This window comes from Idiotropiscis lumnitzeri, unplaced genomic scaffold, assembly GCF_059441095.1.
Source record: "Idiotropiscis lumnitzeri isolate Australia: NSW breed Sydney's pygmy pipehorse unplaced genomic scaffold, RoL_Ilum_1.0 HiC_scaffold_36, whole genome shotgun sequence".
Lineage (NCBI taxonomy): Eukaryota > Metazoa > Chordata > Actinopteri > Syngnathiformes > Syngnathidae > Idiotropiscis > Idiotropiscis lumnitzeri.
In genome coordinates this window covers 1,752,617-1,761,380 of record NW_028283574.1, presented here as the reverse complement: position 1 = coordinate 1,761,380, position 8,764 = coordinate 1,752,617, and the positions used below count along the sequence as shown (strand labels likewise).

Genomic DNA, 8,764 nt, shown 5'->3' with positions numbered 1-8,764 from the left:
AGTTGAATATTAATTTAATGAATTAAAAAAAAGAAAATGGATCAGAATTTTACACATTTTAACGAACAAGTTCACGAATGAAACAAAACCAATTACTTTAGCGCATGACAATTAATCTTCAGTAGAGATATGTTGTGACTGATATTTCAGTCACAGGTTGTCTTTTGAACGCCACCAGGGCCGCAATGGAGCACAGGACAGCCAAAAGTCTTCTTGTCGGACAGCTGTAGTGGCTGGTAGGTTCTAAGATTATAACATAGTAAAGGCACATACAACTCCTAACTGTATTTCATATGATAATGAAGGAAAAGATGATTAGCTATGATTTATGTCAACAATAAAAATGGCTCTACGGGGTCCCCACGAACGCAAACCTGACAGTTGGGTGTCAGATGGCCAACATACCTGACTCGCAATTCAACTCAACTGGACCCCACAACACAAGAAAAAGCTGAGTGAGCCTCAAACCAGACATACACATTCACTGACAAATATCCTGTGACACCAGATATATTAGAAGTCTTGTCTAATCAGCACACGTCTATCTAACTGCAATTTTAACATCTCGAGACACGACAGGATGAGCACACGATACGCATACCTCCATTTCTGAGTCTGTAAAGCCTGGAGGAGGCTGCTTCGATGTTTTAGTAGCATCATAAATTTATTGAATTAATTATATTTGAGGTTGGATTAGATTTTTACACATTTTAAGCCTTAGCCACCCAAAACAAAACATAAGCTCATGAATGAAATAAAACTAATTAATTTCGCCCATGCCAATTAATCTTCTGTAGACACGTGTTGTGACCAGTGTTGTTTTTGGCAGGCATTTTAGATTTTGTCCAAGTCATTTGGACAAAGTGCTGATTTGTTTACATCAGATTTAGTCATCCCAATTCGTTATAGTTTTAGTCCAGTTTTAGTCAACGAAAACTAAAAAAAGGGTTTTAGTCCAGCTTTAATCGACGGAAACGCAAAAAAAGTTTTACCCTAGTTTTCGTCAATTTATTCACAAAGGTTTTAGTCCAAGCGGCACGGTGGCCCAACTGGTTAGCATGATGGCCTCACAATATTGAGGTCGTAGGTACGATTCTGGCTCCGGCCTTCCTGCGTGGGTTTCCTCTGGGTAATCCGGTTTCCTCCCATATTCTTAAAACATGCATGGCAAGTTGCTTGGACACTCTAATTGCCCCGAGGCATGAGTGTGAGCGTGGATGGTTGTTCGTCTATGCATGTCCTGCGATTGGCTGGACACCAATTCAGGGTGTACCTCGCCTACTGCCGAAGACAGCTGGGATAGGCTCCAACACCCCCCGCGACCCTAGTGAGGAGAAGCGGTACAGATAACGGATGGATGGATGGATGGGTTTAAGTCCATTTGAGTTAAAACAAGGCATTCAAGGTTTCCACCCAATAACAAAGACTTTTGGATGGACTACTAAGGATTCTTCATTACAAACAGAAAAAAGTGGCAACAGTGGAATCAATACTCACTGCTCCAAAATAAGCAGAGAAGCAAAACATTTTGTTGGGCAACTGTTGTGGCTTTATTTCACTAAAAGCAACATAAAATAATTTATGAACCACATGCTAACAATTTTGTCTAGTCAACGAAAAAAATTCATGTACATCACGTCATGTTTTCGTCATAAAAGAACCTCGTATAGCTTGTCATCGTCATTAAAAAAGGGGCGTTAACGAAGTATTTTCGTCATAGTCATCAGTGACGAAAACAACACTGGTTGTGACTGATATTTCAGTCCCAGGTTGTCTCCTGAACACCACCAATTGGGCAAGGGCGCGCAGGAAAGCCTGGGGTCTTCTATTTTTACAGTATAGAAAGGCTAAATATCAAATTGAAACAGTGTTTTATATCATGAATATACAGGGTTGGTGCTGGTTCTGGTAGGGAAACCACAACATAAAGATGTCCTTAATTAGTCCCACAATGGGGATATTTGCAATATGGCATATGATGGCCTAACAGGGCCACCGCCCAGAAAGGAGTAACGCAGAACTTTGTAATACTGTCACTCCCTGACCAGTTCGTTGTTCCTGCAGAGCCAAACTTTGACTCAGACCCACAAATTTGAATTACAGATAGTGGACAATGGAGAACTCCCCCAGTCAGTCATCATGTTCAACTTCCATAGAAACTTCACATACATTTATTAGATTGCCAAACTAATTGGAAACTACATCACCAGAACACCACAAGTGGGCTCTGTTATTGTACTTAAAGATGCATCTTACAAACCTGTGTTCTCCAAGGCCAGCTGGTCCATAGTCTTAAGTTATTTCTTCGCCAACATCAATGTCTCGGAGCGCAAACAGACAGAGGTGTGGTCTGTCCTCTGTTGTCATCTTCTTCATTTTACAGTTGGGGTGCATGTGGTCATCATTAACCAGTCTTCCCAGACTGCCATCTTCTTGAGCTGCATCAACACTTAAAATAGATTAAAAAAAAAAAAAACAATTATTCAATCAATGTCAGAAATTAATCTTTGAGACAATCTTGTGTACACAAAACATAAAAATAGGAAATCCACAATTTTTAAATCTAAATCAAATCATACAAGAAATTTCTATTGGAATCAGACCCTATTAACAGCTTGTCTTTGAGACTTCATGATCTATATTTTCATTTGTACAGATTCAACGCATGAATAAAAGTAATTATACATTTTTGCTTAGAGAATGATTTTTCCCCTAACACTTATGGGATGAGTATGTGTTTATTTTTTTAAATAAAAACAAAAATAAGATAACATCTCAATCTTTGCCTCACCTCCAAGTTTTTTCTTGCCGGCGGAAGTCAAACAAAAAGACAGTGCCTCTTCCATCCATCTTCCTGCGTTGAGATTCATCAGAATCTATCAATTTTCCTCTGTACTCCATAATAAAGAATAAAGTCGTCTTTCCTGAAAGGGGCCTTGGTAAATACTCCTCGACCTAGTTAACAGGGAAATCAAGTTAGCTTCGTCATATTTTTAAGCACACAAATAAGGAGTCATCATATTCATTTGGGCCACTATACTAATGTAGGGTGGTTTGAAACATTGCTTCTTGTGAGGGATAGAGCAGAGCCCTTCTTTATGATTTTAAAGGAACAGACCAGCCAAAATTCATTTTCCAGCATTGCATTAGCCAGTATGTATTAGGACTGAAAGTACAAATGTCAATTGCACCTGGTTACGTAAAAAAAAAACTTTAAGATTATTTAGTTTCAAAACAATGACATACACTGTACACAGTCATATTGGATCGCGTCACGTGATCTCTGTGACGTATTACGTGCTTTACACTAGACTATCAATATCGGACTTGTTCACCGGTCTATTGTGGTATAAAAATGCCGGAGGGCGTCATCAAGTACAGCCTTAATTTAGATAGAACTCCTACCATCAGGTTTCACACTCACTGAAATAACTTGAAACTGACAAAAGTGGCAAAAGAAAAGGTCAAGACACTCTTAATGTAAAATAACCACTTAAAAAACGATGTCAGCTTGGTTATCAGAAAACAATAATATATCTTAGCAAAAGCGTTAACATCATACCTTTAAATTAGTTTATATACTTCGCTTCTAACTCTGCAGTCTTGTCCAGACCCTTGACTGCATGTTCAATAGTATCCTGCTTTGGGGACTTCCTGCATCTCAGGGAAGGCATTGTTTATTCTATAAAGAAAAAAGACAGTATTGTGTTGAGAATTATTAATACTATGGGCTAAATGGAGTTTTAACAATATCAGTGTAAGAAAAATAAATTATAAATTAAAAAAATATCAATTCCTCCATCCCAATTAACGATTTCAACCATAATAGTTTATATTGAAGTTTAAACAACAGACACAGACAGATTTATGCAGTGTGACTACAAAAATCTTACCAAAATTGCATTCACAGTAACCTTTGCTTTAAGAATCATGTAATTAACCAGTGAACATCGTGTCTTACACAAAAATTAATGACAGAAATTATCATGGTACTTGCATTCTGTGGTTCTATAACAAAAGTGCAAGCTGTTAGCTCCGCAAAGCTAACGCAACAAGCTAGCGTCCCTCGTGCTCACATTCAATGCAAACCTGACCACCGGATGACAATACGCGTCGGTTTAGTTCTTTAAATGAGTAAAAGCACCATGACGTTTTATAATTATTCAATGCTTAACTGGAGCTCGTCAATTATGTCGATGTAGGAGCACATGTTTGCTAGGCCAGTGTTGTAGGCCCACATCCATGGTGCTACTTTGTATAGTGTTTTCCACACAACTATCTCTAACTATGAACAAATGCACTCGACGCATGTTTTGAAAAAAACCCAACGAAAAACACTTACCTCTCCGTTTCAACAGCAGTTCGAACTTCGAAGTGGTGATATTCTCCAGCGTTAAGCACCTGCTCGAACTGCGAATAGGTCAAATTCAACAGCGTCTTTTTTCTGTCTTAATAAGGACGCGATGAGAGGAGGAGCGCTTGCCTTTTCGTCAGCACGCCCCGCGCGGGTGGTGCTGCTTTATCACTCTCTATCTGTGCCCGCCCGCCGGCACGTCGATAGAAAAATAATATTCCTTCAAACATTACTTTCATCTTCTTAACGTTTTGTAGTGAATTTAACAGGTTTACCACTTTTTTCAAATACACCAATGGAAAACAGGTCTTAATTGAGGAAACATACAAAGAGCGTCTCACAAACACCTTATAATGAGCAATGTAATTTGATCACGTTTTTTGTCACTGCCTGGACGTTGGGTTCACTGGCCTGGTGGCAGTGGCTTGTAGACACTGTCACTGAGTGGGAACGGATCTCAAGGTGGGTCAAACTAACCCAAGCAGTGGATCGGTCCGTTTTTTAAATTTATTAATTTTTTTATTTTATGTATTTATTTATTATTTAATACAAGGGCTTCGGCTCACTACCAGTGGGCGGGACCAAAGAATTTGGGTTTCCTTTGAGCTAGGAGGCAGTCAAAGGCAGTCCAATCCCCGGCAACATAAAGCGCCTAGCTCTGGGGACATGGAATGTCATTTCTCTGGTAGGGAATGAACCCGAGCTGGTGTGTGACTAGACCAGTGGTTCTCAATTATTTCCTGTCATGCCCCCCCTACCAAGAAGAAAACAATTCGCACCCCCCCACCACAATTTTCTTTTACATTTCGTACTAATGTACATGTTCTTTGCATATTAATGTTAGATTGTCAATAAAATATCTTACCTTAACAAAGCTAAATTGATAAAAATAAAATATCATTTTGAGAACGACTATTGTGAGGATCTCGAAACTCAGTACTCTGTGGTGCTAATATTGATGAGATGATAAATATGTTGAAGCCACAGAACAAAAAGATTAGATATTGTTTGGAAATTAATGACGTACATAAAGGAATATCAGCCTTGATTGGAGTACATTACTGCATTTAAATTTTTAATAAAAATGAAACAATTATTGATGTTATGACCACTATGAAGAATTTAAAAAACAATATATAGGGATAATTATAGTTTTCATTTTGTTATGTGTAGTCTGTTCATGTTGCATTATTTTTATGACAAAGACGATGGTTAATCGTAGGTTTGTTGCCCAAATGTACCATTACAACCTGATTAATGTTGAGAATGACGAACTCAAACTGGACACTGAAACGTAAAAACACATGGACTTCTTGCCCCTGTCCTCACACGTGCACACACACACACACCATACACGAAGATCCGGGAGGTAAGGACGGCTGTCCTACAGGATGCGGATGGAAGAACAACTGCAGCGGAACAATGCCAGGGATGTCTGGAGGGGCCTGAAGACCATCTCAGGCCACGGACAAGCAGGTAAGACGCAGAAGGGGGGGGGGGGCTTCAGTGGGCAAATGAGTTGAACCTATTTTTCAATAGGTTTGATCAAATGTCTGACCCCGCTCAGGCTTCCCTGATGCAGCCCCCACCCACCCCTCCTGCCACTGCGAACAAGACCCTCTCTCCCCCTCTCTCGCCCCTCTCTCTCTCCACAGGCTCCAGTTCCCAGCCTCATCAGACAACCACCACTTCCTCCTGCTCAGCCTTGTTCCTCACAACATCTCAGGTGAAGAACCAGCTGAGGAAGATGAAGGCGAGGAAGGCGGCAGGCCCAGATGGGACCAGCTCCCAGCTCCTCAAATCCTGCGCAGACCAGCTGTGTGGAATCGTCCAGCACATGTTCAACCTGAGCTTGAAGCTGGGCAGAGTCCCCCAGCTGTGGAAAACATCCTGCCTGGTTCCGGTTCCAAAGACACCCCATCCGAAGGAGCTCAACAACTTCAGACCAGTGGCGCTGACGTCTCATCTGATGAAGACCCTGGAGAGACTGGTCCTCGTCCATCTGCGCCCCCTGGTCAGCTCCTCAATGGACCCACTCCAATTTGCATACCAGCCTGGCATCAATGTGGATGATGCCATCATCTACCTGCTCCACACTTCACTCTTCCACCTGGAGAAGGCGGGGGGCACGGTGAGGATCATGTTCTTTGATTTCTCAAGTGCTTTCAACACCATCCAGCCCGCCTTATTGGGAGACAAGCTGGAGCAGGCGGGAGTGGCCCACCACCTCATCACATGGATTCACAACTACCTCACAAACCGGCCACAGTACGTGAGAACACAGGACTGTGTGTCTGACGTGCTCCTCTGCAGCACGGGAGCGCCGCAGGGAACTGTGCTGGCTCCCTTCCTGTTCACCCTCTACACCTCGGACTACAAATACAATTCCACAACCTGTCACCTGCAGAAGTTCTCTGATGACTCTGCGATTGTCGGCCTCATCACTGACGATGACGATCGGGAGTACAGAGGGGTTACGCAGGGGTTCGTGGACTGGTGTCAGCAGAACCGCCTCCAAATCAACGCTGGGAAATCCAAAGAGCTGGTGGTGGATTTCCGCAAGCGTCGGCACTCTCCACCTGCACCAGTGAATATCCAGGGAACAGACGTTGAGAGGGTCTCAACTTACAAGTACCTGGGTGTTCATCTGAACAATAAACTGGACTGGAGCGACAACACAGACGCTCTCTATAGGAAGGGTCAGAGCAGACTCTTCCTACTCAGGCGGCTGAGGTCCTTTGGCGTTCGGGGAACACTCCTCAGGAACTTCTATGACTCGGTGGTTTCATCAGTCATCTTCTATGGAGTGGTCTCCTGGGCAGGAGGCATCTCGGGCCGAGACAAAAAGAGACTGGACAAACTGGTGAGGAGGGCCAGCTCTGTCCTGGGCTGCTCCCTGGACTCTGTGGACTCAGTGGGGGGCAGAAGGATGACGGCAAAACTGTCATCAATGCTGGACAAACCAGCCCACCCATTCAATGACACTCTGAGAACACTTTACAGCTCCTTCAGTGACAGACTTTTACACCCTCGCTGTACCAAAGAGAGATTTCGCCGCTCCTTCCTGCCAACTGCTGTCAGACTTTTTAACAAGAACATTGGGTCAGGCCTACAAACGGGAGGGCATTAGTGCAATTGTGCAGTCCTAGGATGCAATATTAACTACTACTGTACTTTCAGCCAAGGGTGTACTTAAATATTGACCAATGATGTATTTTGTTTACCATTACAGTATTCTTATTACAATACTTCTATCACTGTAGTATTTCTACCACTGCAGGATGTTCACTATTACAGTACTTTTATCATTGCAGTACTTTTATCATTGCAGTATTTTTCTATCATTGCGGTACTTTTACTATTACAGTACTTTTACCATTGCAGTACTTTTACCATTGCAGTACTTTCATCATTGCAGTATTTTTCTATCGTTGCAGTACTTTTACTATTACAGTACTTTTACCATTGCAGTATTTTCTATCATGCAGTACTTTTCTATCATTTCAGTACTCTTACCATTACAGTACTTTTATCATTGGAATATTTTTATGATTGCAGTATTTTCAATCATTCAGTAGTTTTTATCATTACAGCGTTTCCCCCTCCGTATAATGGACAAACATTAGGAGTGTTTCCTTACACTTAGATACGTTTATACTGTGTATATTTGCATGCTTTTTCTGAATGTCTGCTGCTAATGTTATACATTAACGGCTACATTACGCCGCCGACTCTGTGTGATCTATATCTTTGCTGCTGTAACACCTCAAATTTCCCCATTGTGGGACTAATAAAGGACATCTTATCTTATCTTATCTTATCTTATCTCTCCTACAACGAGGCAAGGGCCTCCACCAAGTCACCCCAGGGACAAGTTTTATTCCCTGATGGTCATCAAATTATGAGGATCTCATTCTACGCCGGAAGGGAGGAGGGGAATTTTTCCCTAATGTGAGGTTTTCGCTCCTCCACTGATGATCACACTGTTGTATGATTTCATTATGATGATCTGTCTTAAAGCCGTAAGGACATGATTTTTAAATCCACAACAGGGGGGAAATGTAAGATGGGCTGAGGATAGGTAATCAGTTTGTGTATTCATAATCATGTTTTTATACACTCATTAATGTTGAACACACACAGAGACACTTACTTGTTATTTTAACACACACACACACAGACACCGTATCCTGAAGATGTGTTTAGTTAAACTGACCTTGGGTTATGATTTTCTGCCTGCTGGAGTCCCTGGTGATTAGTTATTGATGCTTTAGTTAAACTGACCTTTATACCGTGAGTTATTGATGTTTTCTGTCTCTTGGTGATTAGTTGTTGATGCTTTTCTGTCTTCTGGTGATTAGTTATTGATGAGTTAGTTTCAATAAAAAGGCAGAACGGAGGGTGAGAGTC

At 41.6% G+C, this 8,764-nt stretch overlaps 1 long non-coding RNA gene across 1 annotated transcript; it reads right to left on the bottom strand.

Moving 5' to 3' along the window:
• Positions 1 to 2,809: 2,809 nt before the first annotated feature.
• LOC148315811 (uncharacterized) lies at positions 2,810 to 4,416 on the bottom strand. The gene is made up of 3 exons (XR_015840555.1): positions 4,343 to 4,416; positions 3,563 to 3,682; positions 2,810 to 2,955 (listed from the first exon to the last, which is right to left on the bottom strand). It is a non-coding gene; the product is annotated as an uncharacterized LOC148315811 (long non-coding RNA).
• Between the last annotated feature and the right edge of the window lie 4,348 nt (positions 4,417 to 8,764).